The following is a 23,334-nucleotide window of genomic DNA, read 5'->3' on the forward strand; positions in this document are numbered from 1 at the left end:
TGGGAATATTGATAATACTTGAGATGCAAGTGAAGTAAGAGCGTCTACTTCATGTATTCCAGCGACTCGTCTTCCAGACGCTGCTCGATTGGTTGGCCATTGATAATTTTTGCTTGAAATCCTCTTAATGATTTCATAAGCCTCATTATAAGACTTAGAAAGGAGAGCACCATTAGCAGAAGCGTTCACTACCATCCTTGTGTGAGCATTGAAACCATTATAAAATGTCTCAAGTTGTAAGCAATGTGGGATTCCATGATGAGGGCACTTCCGTAATAATTCTTTGTACCTTTCCCATGCCTCATACAATGACTCAACATCCATTTGTTGGAAAACAGTAATCTCGTTCCTCAACTTAGCATTCTTGCTAGGCGGGAAATACTTCATAAGGAATTTTTCTGCTAACTCTTACCATGTCTAAATTGCGTTTGGTGGTAATGAGTTCAACCAAGTCCGAGCTTTGTCCTTTAGTGAATATGGGAACAACTTCAATCGTAATGCATCTTTGGGTACTCTAGCTAACTTGGAAGAATCGCTCACCTCCATAAACAGTCTTAAGTGTAGGTAAGGATCTTCGGTAGGCATTCCACTAAATTGGCCCACTGTTTGAAGCATCTGGAACATGACTCGCTTCAACTCAAACTGTTGTACCTCAATTTCGGGTCTCCTACTACCTAGATTAAGATCATGAAATATTGGTACGGCATATTGTCTCAAAGCTCTATCCCTATCATCAGCAATAAGGATAGGATTTTGAGCAAGGTTTGTTCTATTTATTTGATTCAAATTTTTGAAGTTCATCTCTTCGGTCCTTCTCTGACTTGCTTGTCTTCTTCGCTGTCAAAAAGTTCGTTCAATCTTAGGGTCTACAGGGTGTAAATCGATGATTCGACCAATACTCATAAACACCTGAAATAATCACAGAAAAATTAACTAAGTTAAAATTTGAAAAGAAAAAAAACCAAAATGCAAAACTAATAACTTCACAAATAATAACTTTTTTAAAACACAGTCCTCGGCAACGGCGCCAAAAACTTGGAACGACGGAAATGTGCAAGTGTACACAATCGAAACAAGTAATAAAGTGACAAGTAAATGTCGAGTTATCGTACCCACAGAGACTGTGAAAAGAATTATTTATGCAAGCTATTTAAAACACTTTGGTGAAGAAAAATACTTTGTTTGAAGACGCTAATTAAAAACTAAGATTTTAAACTAAGTAAACTAAATAAATAAATCTCAAATGCACGATTTCAAAATAAGATTTTAATCAAGATGACATAATTGTGTTAGATTAATTACATTTCTTAACTTAGAATTATTAAACTCATGTTTATATTGTTACGAAAAAGTTCACGGCAACTCAGTAATTTGCTAACTTATGAACATACTCACCTACCAAAGTCCATTTATATCTTGACTATATCCCTATGTCAATTAAACCGATTAAACAAATCTTAATAGACAAATATGTTATTGCACATACATACTTATTAAATCGAAATAATATCTTGTACATATCCCTATGTCAAGTCAAACAATTAACTCGATTTAATAAGTACATAAAAGACTATGTGAGGTAACAAAGTATCCTTACCTTGAAACAGTTCAATCACAATAATCTTGCAAGTTATGCAAGGCAAATGTATCGTCAGATACCGTTACTAATCTAACCCTCAGCTACCTTAGATGATTAAACATGTACTGATTAAGTACTGTGTCCATTAATTACAATTTCAATCCGTTTAAATAATTAATTGTTTAGTTACCTAAAAATTGTAATGCAAGAATAACTTAGTCATATTTTTACTTAATCAAGCATCTTACTGAGCCTATAACAACATAAACACAATTTCAATAAATTTAACAAACAAAATGCAATCAAACTAACACGAATTAAATTCAAGCTAAATTTATTAAATTAACCATTCTAAAAACATAAATATTCATAGATATGTTCAGCATAACATCAACAAAAATTAAAGAGATAGGGAACAAGAATCAAATCCGGTGTTTTTCCGTGGCTTGACTAGTTGCTCTGTTCTTCCTTCTCCATTGTCCTCGTCGACCAAGGCTACTATGAAAACTTAATTGCTGCTCCAAATAGCTCATGAATGCCCTTTTCCCAAGAGGAGGAATCGGCAAGAGAGCAAGGGAATTTTGGAATGGAAAAGAAGAGAGAAAGTGGAGAGAAGAGAGGAAAGATGTGAAAGCTTGAGGTGTATTTTTCAAATGACCAGCCTAAGGGGGTTTTTATAACTACGGAGGGCTGCTAAAAATAGCTAAAATTATCAGCCAAAGAGCCCTCCCTTGGCCGGCCACACATGTGGCAAGGTTGATAGTTTCAACTTTGCTAATTTAGGCTTGAGGCAAATCTACAAAGCCACCAATTGTGGAGGGGTTTGAATGCAACTTGAACAAGTCTTCAAGGGCCTCTTTGCAAGATTAAATAATCATCTAATAAGGTGATTTGGGTCAGCTCTTGGGACCATTTTTGGGCTGTCTATTACTTGGTCGATTCAGTTCACTCGGCTCAGTTCAACTAGACCACTTTTTCATAATTAATTAATAATAAATTGGATATAAATTAAAATTAATTATATTATGAATTAATACATATAATTTTGGACCATCTTAGGCTGAAATTTAGTTTTCTTCGATACTTCAAATTGATTCTCGGTTTTGCGCTTCTAGTAGTGTCTGCCGACCCATTTTTCGCCCTTTGTGCAAATCTGTCGAAAATAACTGAAATTCATCAAAACTAATTATAAAATTAAATAAAATTCAACATGTTCATATTTTAAGTGCACTTTAATTATTTTGTAAAAATTATTTATTTTTTTGACAAGATTTTTATCGAAACTGTATGATTTTAAGTTAAAAAGGGTATGTAAAAATGTGTAAATTTCTGTGTTTCCAAATTCCTGCTCTTGAATGAATGTATACGGATGTAGATGTTGTAAGTATTTATCCATGTTGCCTTCTTGGAACTCAATAGCTGGGCTTAAAGCACTTACTGAAACTGGCCATTTGATAATAGATTTTTGCTTAAATTTCCTGCGCAATCTATTATGTCTGCAATTTGATTTCTTTTTCTTTCTTTGTTGGTGATAAAAGAGAGGATCAATGTAACATATTTATATATTAGAAGGAAAAAAAAGTATTTAAGAGTTATAGTTTATTTTTAACAAGTAAGAAGTTAAAGACTAAGAAACCTAATATAATTATAAACTACAAAAACATTAGCAATTAGTGTTAGTTTGGAAAATAGAGTTCCGCAGTGGTGTTGCAACATCCCTCCATGATGTTGCGACATCGGGAGTAGGTTCTACGATCTGAATAATTTTCTTTGTCGCGACATGTAGGCCAAATTCCCTTATATATTGTGGAATCAACACTTTGGTCTTCTTCTTCATCATCACTCTTTTGTTTTGTTGGTTTCCCCCTTGATTCCTTGTAAATCCCATAGCGCATTACAATGCAAGATTTGTTCATCAACTACTATGTTGATTATTCCTCCAAAATAATGTTTGTCTTTGGCCATTTACTAGAAAAAGTTGTCCCCATTTTCCTATCAACCCTATTGTTCTATGAGGAGTTACCTGGTGTATGGTATATGGACTTGTCCATCTTGATTTTAGTTTTCTAGGAAATAATTTTAATCTTGAGTTGAATAATAGAAAATTCTATCCAGGTAGAAATTCATGCTTCCTAATCTTTGCTTTATGTCAAAGTCTACTCCTCTCCTTATACATTTTACTATTTTCATAGGCCATAAAACGGAATTCTTCCAATTCCTGGAGTTGAAATATTCTTTCTTTCTTAGCTAACTCTGGATCCAAATTTAACTCTTTCATCGTCCAATATGCCTTATTTTCCAATTCAATTGGTAAGCGGTAGTTCTTACCATAAACTAACTTATATCGAGACATACCTAAAGGAGTCTTATATGTTGTTTTGTAAGCCCACAATGCACTGTCTAGCTTTGCTTCCCAATCCTTTTGACTTGGGTTTACTATTTTCTCCAGAATCTATTTTTTTCATGATTAGACACTTCTTCTTGCCCATTAGCTTGTGGGTGATAGGTCGTTGTCATTCAATGTCTTATGTTGTATTCAGCCAAAACTGCTTCAAACTGCTTGCTACAGAAATGCGATCCTTGGTCATTAACCAACGCTCGTGGTGTACCAAACCTAGCGAATATATTTTTTCTCAAGAACCTCAGTACTGATTTTGTATCATCGATAGGTAAAGCGACCATTTCAACCTATTTTGAAACACAATCAACAGCTAGGAGAATGTATTGATTCCTAAAAGAACTTGGAAAATGTCTCAAGAAATTAATTCCTAATACATCAAATACTTCAACCTCAATTATCCCTGTTTGTGGCATTTCATCCCTTTTTTGATAAATTCCTAGTTCGTTGAAATCTATCACACCTCTATACGAATTCATAAGCGTCTCTATTCATAGTTGGCTAATAAAATCCTGATTGTAGCACTTTCTAGGCTAGCCTTTTTCTATCGAAATGCCCTCCACATGGAGATGTATGGCATCCTTATAAAATGTTGTGTATCCCTTCCTCTGCTACACACCTCTGGACCAATTGATCCATACATTGTCGAACCACATATGGTTCCTCCTGAACGTAATTTTTTTATTCATGGGCTATCCTCTTTTTCTATTTCCAAGATGCCTGTGTGGAAAGACCCTTCTTGTAATATAATTGACATAATTTTCATATCACAGTGTTATATGCTTGCCAAACCTAGTCTGATGGATGTCTACTCTAAATAATTGCTTATCTATGAAAGCCTCTTTAATTTCCTCAATATTCTCCACTTTTAAATTATTCACGATTCTAGATAAATGATTTGCAATTTGGTTCTCAGTCCCCTATTATCCATAAATCAAATTCCTGAAACAGTATAACCCATCTCATTAGCCTGCCTTTTGTCTCTTTTTTCTTCATAACATACTTTAATGCAAAATGGTTAGTATACACGTATACTTTGTTCCCCATTAAGTAGGGTCAATTTTTTTCACAAGCGAACACTACCGGCAACATCTCTTTTTCAGTTGTAGTTTAGTTGCATTGTGTCAGATTTAATGTTTTTCTTGCATAGTGAATAGCCCCAAATATATTATTTGACTTTTCTGCCAAAACTGCACCTACTGCATAATCATTATCATCACACATGATAATAAAAGGTTCTAACCAATTAGTGGTGATGAATATTGGAGCTCCAATATTTTCCTTTTATTATCTCAAAGGCTTTGACGCAACTTTGGTCAAATATGAAAGGTATCTCTTTCTGAAGGAGTTGATTAAGAGGCTTAGAGATGTGAGCAAAGTCTTTTATAAACCTCTATTAGAATCCTGCATGTCCTAAAAAGTTTTGATCTCCTTTAAAATTTGTTCGATTAGGAAGATTTTTTATAACCTCAATTTTTTCTTTATCAACTTCCAGACATTTTCCTGATATCTAATGCCCCAATACCAATAATTCTTTTACATGAAATGGCATTTTTCCTAGTAAAGCAATAAATTAGTCTCTTCTCATCTTTTTAGAACTTTCTCAAACATTCTTGAAAAGAGTCTCTATAGACCGAAAAGTCATCTATGAATACATCTATCCTTCTTCTAACATATCAGCAAAGATAGCAGTCATGCATCTCATAGAGGTTGTTGGAGCATTACATAGGCTAAAAGGCATTCTTGTAAAAGCATAAGTACCAAAAGGACATGTGAAAGTGGTTTGATCAATAAAGGGAAATGGGAAATGGTATTTTTTTTGTTGCATCAATCAATTTTAGGTAGTCAATACATACTCTCCAACCAGTAACTATTCTCATTGGAATTAACTGATTTTTATCATTAACGATTATAGTTAGACCTCCCTTCTTTGGAACACACTGAGGAGGGCTAACCCATTCATTATCTTAAATGGAGTAAAAAATACATGCATCTAGCCATTTAAGCAATTCCTTTTTTACCACTTCCTTTATAGTTGGATTAAGTCTACGCTAAGCATCAACTACATGTCTTTTTCCCTCTTATAATTTGGTTTTATGTTGACAAAAAACAGGATTAATTCCTTTAATATCAGCAATCATCCATCCTTTCACTTTTTTATGCATCTTCAAAACACTTAATAGAGCCTCTTCGTGGTTTGCTTCTAAACCTGTAGCAATTATCACTGGCAGAGTATTTTGTTCTCCCAGATGTCCATATTTTAAATGTGCGGGTAACGGCTTCAATTTTAATTTTGGAGGTTTAACAATAGATGGTGCCAATTTTGTTGAATTTGGAATGATTTGTTCTGGTTGCTCCTTACTCTAACTCCACCAATCTAGTTTGGATACCATGTGATCATTATCTTACTCAGCATTGTCCCCTTCTTCTCTTGTTTTGTAATCATTTGACTCTTTTATAATTAACTCCAATTGGTTACATTCTTTTCCTTTTCCATTTCTTTTAGATTCCAGTCCCTCAATTTCCACTTCATAGTATTCCTCCCAAGTAGATTCATTAATGCTAAATTTCTTCAATATTTTCATAACTTCCTCGTAGGTTTTCATCTAAATACTTCCACTAGTCATAATTTCAAATTTTCGTCTATTCTGACTCTCCAACCCACAATAGAAATGTTGCATCTGAACTGCGAAGTGTATACCCCCCGCTAATATGGATCTAGGAATCATTTTAAACCTTTCCCACGCCTGTCCTAATGTTTCATAAATAAATTTCTTAAGATAAATGAATTGTGTATAAGTACTTAGTACCTTTGTCATAGGTACTTCTCGGAGAAAAAATAGTTGCACAAACTCAGTCCAAGTAGTAATAGTGTCTAGGGGAAGCGCTTCTAGCCATATTTTTGCCTTCCCATCTAGTGCAAATGGAATTAATAATAATTTAATAGCATCTGGTGAAATGCCTGCTTAAGTAAAGATGCTACATATATGATCAAATCTTTGCAAAACCACAATAGGGTCCTCAGTCTTACGATCTATAAACATGACATTTTCAGAAATCCATGTTAGCAAGGAAGGATTTATTTCAAAATGTGAGTTATGAACGACAGGATGGGAAATGCTAGATCGTAGGTAGTATAAATCCAACAAGGTTTATAAGACCTGCATAATGTTGGCAGTTTACTTGTAGATAAATAAGTCATATCTATAAAAAAATTCTAATTATTCTTTCTGAAGTGAAAAAATTAAAATCAAACTAGTGACGTTGCCTCACTGGCAACAACGCCAACAACTTGACTGCCTTCGGATGTACTAACACCCAAAGTGTGAATACTATAATAAAAGATATATAAACGAGGCGATATTCGCAAGTATACAGGTGCAGTTGTAATACAGTTACAATGGAGTAGGTGAGAACTCCAAGGATCGTACCTAAGGGAGGCTAGTGCTAGATAATTTTAACCTAAACACAGAAAGATCTAATTAGTACTTGAAATAAGTTATAGTATGAAAGTAAAAATAAAAGGAGTTTTTAGGATTTTTTTATAATAATAAAATATATTAAATAAAGCAATAAATATCAAGTGATTGAAAAGTAGAATTAATCAAATTTGATTATGGGAGATTAGCTTGCTCTAGTATTCTTCATTAATTGTTGCTTCGGGTTCCTCGTCAATCAACTAGTCGCTATCCCAGTAGGATCAAGGACTACGACTCTGCAAGGACTACTTATCTTCCAACCTCACAGTCTAGACTAGCTTGGGGTTAAGGCATTCAGGGATGGGCCGTACCAATTTCCTGTTACTTCCCACCTTGATAACTTCCTAGGGTCGTCAAACCTAGGGTTTGTTTCACCTTCTTCCTTTCTCGAACAGCTGATCCATTGAGTAACCCTACAAAACAGTCAATTCATCATACCTCCACTCGCTAATCCCCCATAGAGGGATTATTTCCTCATGGTCTTCGTAAATAGTATAAATTCGATATAAAGGATAAACATAACACGTGAATCAAAAATATAAGATTTAGATAAAGGCCAGATTTGTATTCAGAGCAAGAATGAATCCATAGTGTCTGATCGTATTCAAAAATCGAATCTCTAGAAATAAAGACAAAACAAAAATAAACTAAAACCTACGAAAAAGAGACAAATTAAACTAAACTTAAGAGAGAAATTCTAAGCCAAGGAATTGGTATCTTTTACATATGGCAAGGGAGCCTATTTATAAATCTTAGGTGGTTGTCGTCCTTAACCCTAGCTTAGCTGACGTTCCTAAGTTTTAAGTTTGATTGTGCAGACCTAAACATCCCTTGGCTCGGGTTATTTACCATCCAAAGTCGATGTCGCAACACACTAGGACCTGTGTCATGACATAGGAGTCAGTATACTCCTCTTGCAATATCTTCAGGGGTATGTTGCGACACCCTTAGTTTGTGTCGCGACAATGAAGGCAGTTTCGTGATTTCTCCATTCTGCTCCCTATGTTGCAACGTCGATCGTTCCGTGTGATGACATAGTGGGCAATATTCATTTAATATGCCTTGTAACAATCTCCTACACACTTATCAAGCTCATTAGCTCACTCTTAGGCCTAAGGTCAATAAAAGACTCATTTTGCACATTTTATTAAATTCATCAAAACATACTAAAACATAATTAAATCTTAATGAAATACTTAATTTCAAGACCCTAAACTGTGAATACTAGTTTAATATGCCACAGCAAGTTATGGAAGATCAGTCCTAGTAGTTCAAGAATTTTATGCATCTTTACGAGACCAAGAGTCTAGAAAAGCTGAAGGTCGTACATGGGAAACGGTACATGTGCGAGGGAAAGATGTACGAATTACCCCTTGGTTTATTTGTGAATTTTATAATGCTACATTTTATGAAAAAGATTTTATAGAAGAAACTGATTTGGAATATTTTTGAGATATAAAATGGACAACATTATAAACATCTAAACAGAGTGGAGGGATGAATGGAAATGACGCCCAGGTACTGATATTCCAACCTCTTTTAATTAAGCAATAATATTTCTTGAGGAGAAAATGTGGATTCAATTTCTGTGCACTAGTATAGCTCCTAGTTTGATTGTTTCTAATGTCAATACTTTCCAAGCAATTTTGTTCTACACTATTTTGTAGAACAAACGGGTATGCATCCAAACGTGGATATACCAAAATAGGAAAAGGTGCGTCGATAGCCGAAAGGTGAGAGTCTTCTTTCCTCACTTAGTGACGGCCTTATGTAAAAGAGCAAGCATTCTGATGATGTCTACGGAACAATCAATGAAGTCATCTCGAAGCATAATTGGTGACACTTTGTATACACAGTACACTAGCTTTGAGCTAAACAAATTAAGGAGTGCACTAAACATCAATAAGAGATTATGGTCGTTCTTGCTTCGTCTCAAAGGAAAGCAAAATTGACCATTCAACAAGAAATTGGCGAGAGTAGTCATCCCAAGCTAGATTGGATGATACACTGGATGTAGGAGTCAGGCCCAATTTTTCAAGAATTCTCGCGGAAGAACAATAATATGGTACCTAATTATATGCCAGGTATGTTTGGGCTAACGTATCACATCCCAAAAACTGGCTAGTAGAAATTGGGTTAATGAACCGAGAGTGTTAACGACTGAATTTTTATTTAGATAATATTTTACTTATTTGATAATAAATAAATATCAATTATAATTATTGAGTAGTGGTGGAGCTATCCTTGATGATCTGAGTTCAAACCCCTTCCTTCTCATTAATTTATTTTTGTTGTAAATTTGTTTTAAACCCTTAGCAAAGGTCATCCCATGTTTTTAAATATTTTCTGTTAAAATAAAAACAAGTGAAGTGGTCAAGTAGTTAAGTGCTCCTAAGCTATCCTAGAGGTCCTAAGTTCAAGTCTCATAGTTCTCATCTTTTTATTTAATTTTTAGCACAAAAACCCATGTGGTTAATAAGCTTGCCATCCACCCCATAGCTTCCATGAATAGGAGGATCCCTTTCCTACCTTATGGGTCAAAGTTATAATAAGTTGAAGGAGCATGATCCCCTTTTCACTCCATGTTTCCCTCTCTTACCATTTTATCTCACCCTCGCCATAGTAGAGATTCATTGAACCTATACCTAGTTGACCAACCTTTCCTCCCACACACCCACTTATCATTATCATCCCCTCCTCCCTCTTCTCTATATTATTATTTTTTCTCTCCATTCTCACTTATTTTTCTCTCTTTTTGCAATGCCACCACCCTTTCCTCTTTTTACTTTTACTTCCTTCCTCCACCATGACCGAACCCTTCACCATTAACCACCGCACCTTACACCCACCGTACATCCTCTTCTCCTCTTTTTCTCTTTCCATTACCGTCGTGATCACCGCTGTGCACCACTACGAGTCTCTTTTCTCCTCTATTTTTCTCCCTACTGTCATTTTCTTCTCTCACCTTATTACGTCAGAACCCATATAGTTCCTTTTCTTTAACCATCGTCGGATCACCGCTCCCTCATCACCAGACCATCACTAAGTTGTCGCCGTCGCCACCACTGGTGGTTGAATTTCTTCTCTTTTTTTCGTTCCACGTATTGATTAAACTTATACTCACTTTGCTCTAATGATTCTTTTAATTCGCTGAACTCATTGATCTTGTTCCTTTCTTGATTCATTGTCCATCCCGGTTTAACCAAGTTGTAAATGTGGGTTATTTGGATTGTAAAATCCTTCTCTTGGTGATTTCATATCATGGCCAAATGGTATAGTGGCCATAAGGACAATGCTACATTTTATTATTATTTATTCATTATCGTACTAATACTATTCCATATCATTTGAAGGACCAAAAGATAATCATATGGGAGACCCCTAAGTCTACATTAGAACTCATCTTTTCGAGAGTCCAAAACTGTGGGATTCATTTTGTGAGTTAGATCAAAGTGAAATCGATGATAAGGATTGTGGCAAATTGGATATTCGATAAAAGGTGTGGGATCGTTACTATTCCTTGTAAGTGATATAGTTGTTTTATTATATTAATACTTAATTATAATAAATCATGAGCACATTAAATATTGAATAAGAGTTGAAAAACTTATCAAGATGTACACCAAGTAAGTGACTCTAACCGAGTGATTCTACGAAACACATGATAATTGATGTGATTATGATAGTGACTATGATGCATGTGTAGATCCCATCCTCATGATATCTGATGTATGGCTTATGTGATATATGTGATGGTTAAAACATCTGAGAGTTATATATATGTATGTTAAAAACATTGAGATCCATGATCTAATGTGAAAATAATGTTTAACATGTTAAAAGTGATTAACATGTGATATGTGACTATGAGAGCATGTTTACATGCACAAGTGTAAAATTGAATTTTCCATATCACATACATGGGGTGGGTAATTGTGAAAGGTCAAAGTAGTGGCAGTATATCTGCAAATCAGTGGTGGCTTGTCCACAAAATTTATCAATGGCAATATATATACAAATCAATGGTGGCTTGTCCATAAAATTTATCAGTGGCAGTATATTTGCATATCAGTGGTGGCTTGTCCACAAATGGTGTTTTCGATGGACGAGTTCTGGGGAATTCGATATTGGTGTGTAGTGGAGATGGGTAGAAAATTTTATAAAATGTGCATCGTTTTAAAATATGCATCGACATGTTTATGCATAAGTATCAGTGTTATAATTTATGAATATTATGATGATTGATATGTTGAGATTGATATTTTGTTATGTATGTGATTATGTTTGTGTTGATCTCACAATGGGCTATTTAAAGCTCACCCACTTTACTTATGTGTTTCAGATCATCCTCATGGTTAGGACTCAGATTCGTTCATCGAAGATCTTAGAAAATGGTTTTTACATAAATATGGACTTTTATTTGTCATTTGGATTTTTATGAACTTTATTTCCATTTGGGACTTTTTATGTTAAATTATGGTATTCTGGCATGGGACTTTACTTTGGTGATTTTATTCTGATTTGCATGACTTGATTTCATGACATTAAGTTTTAAAAACTGCATAAGTTAGTATTTGATAAGATTCCGTATGAAACTCGGTTGTTAAAATAAAATCCGTCAATAATATATTTTTTCGTTGCATTTCTAAAAAATGAGTTTTAATAAAATTAGACTTAGTTTTCAAAATTATTAATGTTTACAAATGAGTTTTCCAAAGACATTTGATTTATGAAGTTTTATTTCGAAATAATGACGAATAACCAAGTTCTCCAATTTTGAATAAAAGACAAATGATTTAGCAAGATGATTGAAAATCCAAAATAGATTTAAATAAATGATTGAATGTTTACAATTGAGATATTATTTATTTCGATGCACGAAATTTGCACGGTTTTTATGGAATTAAAATAAACACTTTATTTAATTTGTTTGAATTGATAAGCCAATAGTTTTAAAAAATTCAAAATTCAAAATTTTATTTCGGCCATTTTTGTGAACAAATGGTTTTTGAAATGAGATTGAAAATAAAGTTGAACATTCAATTTTACTAGTTTTGAACGAACTGTGCAAATGGTTTTAAAAAGTACGTTTGAAATCAAGAAAGTTTTTCTGGGCCATTTTGGTGGCCAATGTAGCTTTCCGAATTCAACCATAACAACTAGGCCGGGTTTCGGGTGTTACACGATGCACCTAGAGCAGGAGGAAGAGGAGTAGGAGAGCGAAGATGAAGAAGGAACTGAGGAGGGGGAGGAAGATGATGAGTTGGATTTTGAAGAGGATAATTGAACTTCTAATTTTTTCTTTAAAAGATTGCTTTAATTTTTTGGATGATTTTTATTTTATTTAAATTGTTAGGAGTAAGAGTAATAATAGATTAGAAGTTGGTTTGTGTTTAAATTTTCTGTGTAGGAATCCCACATGGAAGAAGCACAATGATTTTGAGCTTTCAATAATCAAAGGAGCAGGCACCCACCAATAGTATGCGAAACTATCATGATCAATCGAGTAACTTTGCTCCTTATCTTTTCAAGGCTAGACATTAAGGACAATGTGTTATAATGTGAGGGGTAACATAGAAAAGTTGTTTTAAATTTTTATCCTTTTCTTTGATTTTTCTTGTTAATTGTGTGCTTCAGCTTGTAGAAATACAACTGATTAGTTAGAAGCATGTTCATAGCTTGATTGTATTTACAGTAAATTTGGCATGAGGATAGGTTATTTTAAATTTTTTATTATTAGACTATTGAGTTTTATATATTACCCTAAAAATAGACATTAAGGAATCGAGTGTACCAAATGATATAGAGAATACAAGGAAACGAGCATGCTAGTATGAATGATAAATTGTTGAATTTGTGATTGTTTGATTGGCTAAATTTGTGAATATTGAGATACCTAGGGATGACCTAAGGCATTGTTTGGTATACACTCAGAGCCAAAAAGCTAATCCTATTTATTCATCCTTAGTACCTATTTTGAGCCAGAAAACACTTCTTGATGAACCTCTATACAAGACCCGAGCTAAAAATGATGATTTATGCTTACCCTTTTCTTTGGTCCTGAACTACATAGATATAAACGTTTGGTCATACATATTGAGGGTTAAATAGATACATTACAGTGGTTTTGTAAAAATAGAGTGATAGGAAAAACCAATGGAATATAGTGATAAAGGTTAGCTTAAAAGTACAAAAAGAAAAATTCAAAAGGGAAAATTACACGAGTAGAAAAAGTATGTCAAAAATGAAGGCATTTGTGAGTGAGGTACCATGAAAAAGAAAGAAAATTTACAAAGTCACAACAATAGAAAAACTCATTCATCAGTGTACAAAAACTCATGAGCTAGCCGTAGTTACTATATGATGTTGAGATTTCCTATAAGGAGACATAAGGAAGGCGAGAGAAGGAAAATTATAGTGGTGAGCAGGAAAAGGTCACTAAGGGTGAAAATAGGGAATAATATGATGTGCCAAACCATTTTTGTGCTTGAAACTATTTGATGCTTACTATTCCTGAATTCCATACCTGTCCTAAGCCTCAGAACATTACAAGTTGAAAATCCCTATGCGATCTAGGTAGACTTATTCACAATTTGAAATCAAATTACTTGCATTTACGATTGTTTGTATTCTGCGAGGATAATCAAATTACTTGTATAATTTATTGACGGATTCCTACATTTGAGACCCTTAATGCTTGTATGCTTTGTAATATAATGAACTTAAGTGTTTGATATCAGAAGTGGTAAGCCAGTTATATATCATGCCGAGATTATGTGTGAACATGAAATACTTATTCATGTGCTCCAAAATCAAAATTTGTACCATACTTGCATTAGGTTGTATTATCATTTACTGTTTTTGTTAGATTTGCTTAAGGACAAGCAATAACTTAAGTGTGGCAGAGTTTGATCTGTTGTAATTCGGCGTAGCAGATTAAACTAGTTTTCATACTTTAGGTGCTTGAACATAAGCATTTTATTTAATTTTTAATTACGTTTTCATAAGTTTAGTTAAATTCAATAAAGTGTCTAATTTGAGTCTTTTATTGACATTAGGGGCCGAATAAGGCCAAAGGGTGAGCTAATATACTTTATGAACGCGCAAGAGACCAATAGAAGGTGTACTCACTGGTTGGTGTGTTGCAACACGAAGCACTGGATGTCGCAACATAGGGAGCAGAATAGAAGAATTCCAAGATTACCTTTGGTGTTGACACACAGCCTAAGGATCCCGTGACACACCCCTGAAGATACCCTGAAGATGAGCATACTACCCTCGATGTCCCGACACAGGACCTGGTGTGTCGCGACATCACCTCTGTATGGGAAATAATTACGAGCCAAAGTCATTTTGGTCCACACAATCAAATATCAAGCACGGGAACGGTAGCTAATCTAGGGTTAGAGACAATGGTCACTCTCAAGTCTATAAATAGGCTCATTTAACACATGTTAGGGACAACTTTTCGTATTGTATAATTTTTTTCTAAATTTAGTCTTTAGTTTTTCTCTTTTCATAAGCTTAGGTTTATTTTAGTTTTTTTTATTTGCTTTTGGGAAAGAAATCAAATTATGAACCATAATCAAACTCTGTGAGAATTCTACATTTGATTACAATATGATTCCAATACAAATCAGGCTTCTTCTAAACTTTACACTCTTGAATTATTATTCATTTTTACTCTTTCTATCAAATTTATATTGTTTATGAGATCCATGGGGAACTAATCCTCCTGTGGGGATTAGCGAGTGGAGGTATGATTAATTAACTATTTTGTAAAGTTCTCCTAGCGAATCAGCTGCCTAGAAAAGGAAGACCTAAAACCTAGGCCTAACAACCCTAGGAAGTCATTAAGGTGGAAATTAACCCAAATTTCGTATGGCCTATCCGTGAACACCTTAACCCTGAACCAATCTGGACTATGAGGTAGAGAGATAAGTAGTTCTTGCCAACTCGTTATTCTACTGGAGGATCGAAAGATCCTACTAGAATATCGATTGGTTGATTGAACAAGAAAAACTGAAGTGATAGTTGATTGTGATTACCAAAGTGTACTAATCACCCATGCCCAAATTTGATATATTTTATTATAACTCACTAAGTTCATTATGAACTTACCTAGCTTCTCTTCTTTTCCATCTTTCAAGTACCTTAGGTTTCAGACTTCTTGAAGGGACCCAGCCAAATCACTATCTCATTTGTGAGCAACCCCCTTTTTGTTATATTTTTTTTACATGTACATATCGGGGCAACCCTCAGGCTTGACCAATTTATGTGTTTTTTATTTTGGTTGTATTTTCTCTTTACCTAGTTTGCATCCTTGTTCTGTTCTCTTATGTATATGAGGTTTGACATTGTCACCTCACTGAAAATTAGATCTTCTTCTATAAATAATAGTACATATTCGTATCTTTTGTTTTTAGTTTGTAATTGCAAATGCTAGCTCACTGAGCACCAATAAATAGTTGTGCATCGTCTTTTTAACTTTGAAGTGAAACCTCTTTTCTTCTTATCAAGCAACCTTAATTCTTTCGATAACACACTGGTTTGCCGATCATCCCAACGGGCATTATAGGGACACACAATAGTAGCATAACAACCATTCCTCATGCAAACATAAGTTTCAAAAACCTAAGGGACTAAGCTAAGCTCGGTGTATTATGCATACAGGGCTGACTCACTTATTTGCTAGAGAATCGTCTAAACCGATAGCTCTAATACCAACTTGTAATGCCCTCAACCTAACCCAATTCACCAATTTCAGATCTCAGGTGTTACTACATACAATACTTAATAAAATATCAAAACAATTGACAAATTCTCCTTACTGAAAACATTTTTCTTATTATTTTAACCAAAATATTTAATATCTAAGATCAAAGGAAAATAAAATATTACATCAGACCTTTCGCCGAACCTTTGCAATACAACTTTTACTACGGACAGACTCGTAGGATGTAACTCTACAATACGCCACTTTTCCACTATATGCATAATAACCCATTTCGCCACTATCTTGGCACACTCCTAGCGTCGTCCCTTCTGGTGCATACTATTATTATTACACCTAAAACAACAAAAAGCATTGTAAGTTCAAGAGAACTTAGTGAGATTTATCACAAAAATACCTTGCCAAATACTTTGTAATACTTGAAGAATATTTTTACTGTAACACCCCAAACCCGGCCTAGAAGTTAGGCCCGAATCTGGCGTGTCACATTAAAGTGTTTTTCAAAAAACATGTTTTCATTAAAAACCCTTCTTGAAATTTCAAACTTCTTGCCATTTAAAACTTGTATAAAATCTCAGTTTACGTTTGTTTATTTTCAATTGAGGTTTATTAAAAAGTTATCACCTTCAAAACCTTATTGTTGCGGAAGCTTAAGTTAAAGAAAATGATTTACGAAAACGTGATATTTAAAAATTGACGTACGGAAATGTCGTGTTAGAAAACAGTTATTGTTTTGGAAAACCGTGTTCTACTTCTAGCAAATATAAATCACAATCACATCAAATCCAAAATTTAAAATCCAGAAATTATAGAGGCCTTATTACAACCCGAATCAAAATCAAATTTCTTAAGTAAATGAGCAAAACATAATAAAACAAGTGTCGTTGTATGGCCCTATCCGAGTCCCTCGCAGCTCCGAATCGTCTAACGTTGGAGATTACCTGAAAGGTTAAAAACGGGGTGATTTTACGAAAACTCAGTGTGTAATTCCCCCTTATTAAAGAAACAAAATCAGTCTAGGCCTGAGCCCTTTAACGTAACCGTACAGTGTGGCCTTAGTCCAATACAAAAAACGGTGGCAATTGGGCCTTAGCCCCTATCAGCTTCGGTTGGACCCGAGCCTATAACAAATGGCACATATCACATATATCTGGGCCAAAGCCCATCTCAATATGAGAATCAGTATATGCAATGCATAAATACCCATACCAACCCTGCACTCTATCTCCTGTCCAACCCTACACTCCTGTGGGGATTAAATCGACCCACCCATCCCACACTCCTTAAGTAGCACTAGTTGCAGCACTAACCAATATTGCAGCAAAGTTGCCAATCACATGATCGGCTTAAAGCCATTGGTGGGTCCACAGTCGTCTCATGCGACCCGTGCGACCCTCATAGATCAATCATTTTCTCCAATACAAGATCCCAATCCCATGCAATATGTCGTGTATGCAGTATGCCATGCTCAGAATCAGTCATATCGTTCACAGTTAAGTCAATCAAACTATAGTACAAATCAGTCATTTACCCTCGAGGGGCAAAATAGTCATTTACCCTTTAGGGGCATTACGGTCATTTAAAAACCTTTCTGAAAGTCTACAATCACCTCGAGCGACACAGATAACCTAAATGGTCATAACGGTGTTAATAGGCCAAAGGCCTATATTCGACCCAACTAATTTAGCCCAAATTCAGCCACGGTTATGCGAACTACATAGCCCAATCAGAAATTTTCCACTTAACGTGGATTTTATCCATATGGGGCCCATGGCCCTTTGGGCCTATAGGACCCATTTCAGCCCAACGTGGCCCAAAATGGCCCAAGAGCACGAGAACGCTCATGATGGCCCCTACAGTCTAACCCATGTTTCGTGGGCTCAGTTCACCACACGAGCATTCGCACTCCCATGTGGCCTCAATCACCGTATTCCCAGTTTTTCAGGTTTTGTCGTGTTACAGTCAGATCAGGGTGTGTACACACCTGCTTGCGAACACTTGCCAAAAACTCTTGAGCACCAACCTACATTCATTCCAACCTTCAGTTAGTTAACTGACGAATCAAGTTAACCACTTCTTAACTTTTAGCCCAAAAATACCACTTTACCTTGATTGAATGAGGGTGGCTTAATCCCCTAAGATTGTTAACCAAAAATTGATCACACGCCTTGTCGAGAATCTAAATTATAAATAGATCTTGTTTGCTAGGGTCGATTGAAAATGTGACTTAAATCCACGAATATCATCTTCTCAACCAAAAGAATATTCGGCTTTTAGAAAAGTTTAAAGAAACTAGATTTGAATGGAAAGAGGGAATACAACCACTTACCGCCTTGTCAGAAATCTTGCGGAACCGAAACAGAAGGAGACAGTGTTAAGTTTCAGCTAGAGTAAGAACCACCCGAAGAAGAAAAGAATCTGAATCAAAAAGGGATGGGAGAATTTTTGGTCTCAAGTCGAAAAAGAGGAAGAGTCCCAAGGGCTAGGGCAATAGATTTGGCCGAAAGAATCAATAGGCAAGAAGGGATGAAACAAGCAGTTGGCCGAACTTGAAAAGAATAGAGAAAAATTAGAGGTTTCGACAGATTTTGGTGCAAAAGAGGCGAAGAGGAATGGACTTGAAAACAAAATAGTTTAATTTACCTGAATGGTAGGAGTCGAATACCCAAAATGTATAAATGGCCACTTGAAAATTCGGCAGAAGAGAGTAGAGAAAGAAAATGGCCTTCACAATTTCAAAAACTGATGGCAAACTGACCAAAATTGAGAGAAAATCCCTCAGCCGAAATTCTTAAGGCCTTAGAATCCCATTCGGCCACTACTCTCCTCCCCCTTCAAACTCTTTGAAAAACTCCACAAATCCCTCCCCTTATCCCTCCTTGATATTCTCCATAACAACTCGAAGACCAATTCAAACTTTACGCAGAGTTTCAGTCTAACTCCACTTCTCATGCTGCAGGGAAATAAAATAAATACTCTTTGCATCAGCCAATTCATGCCACCACCACTAGGCTACAAGCTCATTTGTGCCACATTTTATCTTCAATTAATTAAAAGATCTAAAGGCCAAAGACCAGGTTCCTTTAAAAGAAAAACCAAAATAATTGCAAGAGCCAAGACTTGAACCCAGGCTCCCTTGCAACCTTAATGACGCCATAACCACTAGACCACATGCTTCCTTATGTCATTTTTTTAACACAATAATTTAAAAGGCCTACATCCAAGCATCCAGGGTTTTATCCACTTAAAACCAAAATTTTTGCTAAAGCTCAAGTTTGAACCCAAGACTTTTCCAACTCCTCTCAGGACCCTTAACCACTAAAGCAGACATACTTTTGTGCACAGTTTCCTAACCGTTCCCTTGCTCAAGGCCTAATACTTCTAGGCCCAAATTTTGGGGCATTACATGTACGCCAACTACCCTTCTGAACCACTTACTTCTATTTTGGGCAAATACTATTACAGTTTCAGCATACGCTTACATGCCAACTTCCATACTCTTAGCTTACCAATTCTTTCTTAACTGACTAACTTATGAACTTTCAAGATATTTCATTAAGCTCTTCTTTCATTTAACCATAAAAATATTATTTCAAAGAATATACCTTCTGAGACTTCTTTATATAGACCATCTCTTCACCCTTACACTTAACCCAGTATAGTTATTCGCAGATATTACACACTAACAAATACATAAACTCTTGGTGAATACTTACCCATATTTGAATGCCATTACTTTACTAATCAAATCATATCCCTATTTAATACCCTACAAGATCACACTGATAATGAGCTATACATATCATTCAAATGAATCCCACAACTTTATTACAAAACCCCAGATACTCAGATATATGATGACTCAGATTCTTTAAGATTTCAAAAGAATAAATGATATTGTTCAGACAAGACAGATAGTAGATACTCATATTTCAACACTCTATAACGCAGACGAACTCAAATTGACATTTCCTTATGTTTTACATAAATACAAATATGTCTATATTCAACACAAATAGATTACCATGGTGGATACCCTTCTTAACATACAGATAGTCGCTTCCTCTCCAAGAATTTGCTTTAAAACTCATTTGACTACATCACATATCTATTTCACCCATATTAACCTCAGACGTATCATAACCTTATCATGGCAATATCTATCAGTGAACACTTAAAACTTATAAAAACTTACCATGAAGGTGGATAATCTCATTTTACCATACGAAAACTGAATATGTCATAAACGCATCATACATAATCATGTGTTTATTGTCCTTGTGGACTTTTACAGAAGGTGTCATAGGTTCCTCCGTCATGGACTTATACATAAATTTCATGTATCGTGATCTCTCAATTCTATCTACACATTATCAAAGGCTACACCATGAACATACATACAATCATACCTTGTAATAGGTCTTAGCCACATGGACTTATATACTTTCATGTATCATGATTTGCCAGTCCAATCTTTCTCTTACTAGAGGCTACACCTTGAGTGTTTCCATATCATATTAAGATGCCTTGGGTCTCAACCTCATAATCTTACTCTTGTTCTCATATTGTGACCTGCCAATTTGGCTAGCAATATAACTGCCTTACTAGAGGCATCACAGAGGGACATTTACTAAGAATTCACTTACCCAGATTTTTACACATTTTGATTGGTTCGTACATCTCGTACATCAGACCTTACCCACATGCTTACCAATCATCATTCTTTTAAATAGATCTTTATACATTATATCACAGTACACATCTCATCTTTACTATACTCATACCCTTACCAATTATTGTAGACATCATCATCCCATATATCTATACAAGTATATACTTATACTTGAACATTTCACATAAAAGAGTCAACGTAGAGACTCACCTAATACTCACTTATAGTAGTTCGAAGCTCTAGACTCAGACATCGTCTCAATCCAGTAACAAAAGTTGTTTAAAGAACATAAATGCAACATTACAAATCTTATACATACAATTCACTTATCATCTCAACCACTGGCAACCTCATGCAAATCCTTGTACTTAACGCTTTACTGTTCACATACCACATACATACCTTCTCTTTCAAAACACCCAACATGCAAAGTTGTAATACTTACCCGAAAATGGAATGACCATTGATTAAACGAAGAACCTGAGGTTCTCAGCAAGCCTTGCTAGAGATTATCATTCAGCTGCCTATCCGAGTCTGCCATATTACTCACTCGTCTCCTCCCTCCAAAACTATCCTTATGGCGGTACACTCGCAATAGACTTTCCTCTAAGTGGAACGGTCTTAACAGACATTTTTTCCCTTGGACAAAATCCTTGTCCTGGGAGTGAGACTCACATCCCTTTCATGATATTTGCTTCTCAGGTACAACTTTATTGAGCTTCCATTGGTGGCTCTTCATTTTTATGAACAAGCCCGCTCTTGTCTGGCCTGCCTTTCTTTAATTCTTGTTGGGTCTTGGCCCATGCCTTGTTGGCTTTGCACTTTCATCATTCTTGGTGGATTCCTTATTATTTTCTTTCCATACTTACGTTTTCTTTTACCCTTCCTCCCATCATTTCTCGTACTAGTTGCAGAGGCCTATACCCTGTACTTGAGGTTTGGATTGTCTTTTCGCATTTTTGTGTTTTAGAAAACCCTATGGAATAACATAACCGAGCTATGGTCTTATACCTTCTTACCTCTTTCTTACGTCATTGCACACTCACCTGCGTTTATCATCTTGGCAAACTTATCTGTGTTTACCGCCCCAACAGATGTACTCTATTCCATGTTTACTGTCCTGGTGGACTTACTCTATGGATGCCACGGATTCTTTCATCCATGGTCTTATTGTTTTGCCATCCTAGCATATTACCTTATAATGTCATGGAATTTTTCATCCATGGTCTTACACATCATACCTGGCTGCCACATCCTCTTTCATCTATAGTCTTACACTATATATCATCGTCACAGTGTCGCCTCAAAGGACCAATCGATACTATCATCACAATAAATACCATTCCATGATTTCATTTCATGAATCCTCCTCTCATTACCTCTTTAACACCACCTAACCTTAATGTTCGAACACCGCAGTGTTCCCTTCGCAAGGGCTGGAGCTTCTCCCGAAATAGTAACTAATGGGTTCTCTCCCCATCCCCATCTTAAAGTTCATTTATTCCCTTAGAGTTTTACCATAGTCATTCAATGCATGCTCATATCATCATTAATCATGCCAACATGGTATGTGTAAACAGCATTAAACTTTATCGTTTACATCGTTTATCCCTTCTCTTGAGCACCGGAGCTTCGATCCTCCAGACAATAGCTTACAACAAAAAATAATCATGGGTTATACCCCATATTCATAGAATAAACCCACTTTTTGAAACATACAGAACCCTTAAAATGGTTCTAAAATCCTTAACTTTATTCTACGTACATAGAAGGGTTAAGAACCTTACCCGCTTACTGATTTCCTTACTTTTCTAGCTTAATCCTCATAAGGTTTGCTCCATACAAAACCTTCCATGGCTACTCCTTCTTTGAGCTATCGAAGAAGATGAAGAATGGGAGAATTTCGACAAGGTCGAGAAGAAAATCAACCTTGGGAGCTATCTCCCGGCTATGTATAGCCCTTCTAGTGCCAATCCCAATCTTATGAGAAACGTCCATGGGTAATTATGATGTCTCCCACTAAGGAACCAGTCGGTTCCATTCTAACCGAACCAGTTTGAATCTCAACCATGCCCAATTTGGTTTCTAACTTTCCCGTTCCTTCCAATATAGGTCGCCATCTTGCGGTCTCTTCCAATTTAGTCCTTTAATTGTCCTTAATTTTGGGTTATTAAAAATTTGGGTGTTACACCTAGTTTACATTTACAGACTCAGTTTATGAAAATAGGGTTCCAAAACTGCATTTTTTTGGTACCACTAAAAATAAAATCATTACATTAAGTGTGCCATATGGTGAGCTAACAAGGGCACTTCGGTTAAAGTTTTAATGAACTTTGGTTTAATGGCTATGACAATTTTTATATTGAGTCTGTTCACTTGAGAGGTGTGAACATATGGAAGTTAGTGACGTAATGCATCTCGAAGCTAGTTCATGGGAAACAGATATGGTGGAAGGGTTTCTTTCTCTATATG

General features: G+C 35.5%; 1 non-coding gene across 1 annotated transcript; it reads left to right on the forward strand.

Moving 5' to 3' along the window:
• Positions 1 to 250: 250 nt before the first annotated feature.
• LOC128032885 (small nucleolar RNA R71) lies at positions 251 to 357 on the forward strand. Its single transcript, XR_008189226.1, has one exon. It is a non-coding gene; the product is annotated as a small nucleolar RNA R71 (small nucleolar RNA).
• The last annotated feature ends 22,977 nt before the right edge of the window (positions 358 to 23,334 follow it).

The sequence above is a fragment of the Gossypium raimondii genome, chromosome 9, assembly GCF_025698545.1.
Source record: "Gossypium raimondii isolate GPD5lz chromosome 9, ASM2569854v1, whole genome shotgun sequence".
In the NCBI taxonomy this organism is placed as follows: domain Eukaryota; kingdom Viridiplantae; phylum Streptophyta; class Magnoliopsida; order Malvales; family Malvaceae; genus Gossypium; species Gossypium raimondii.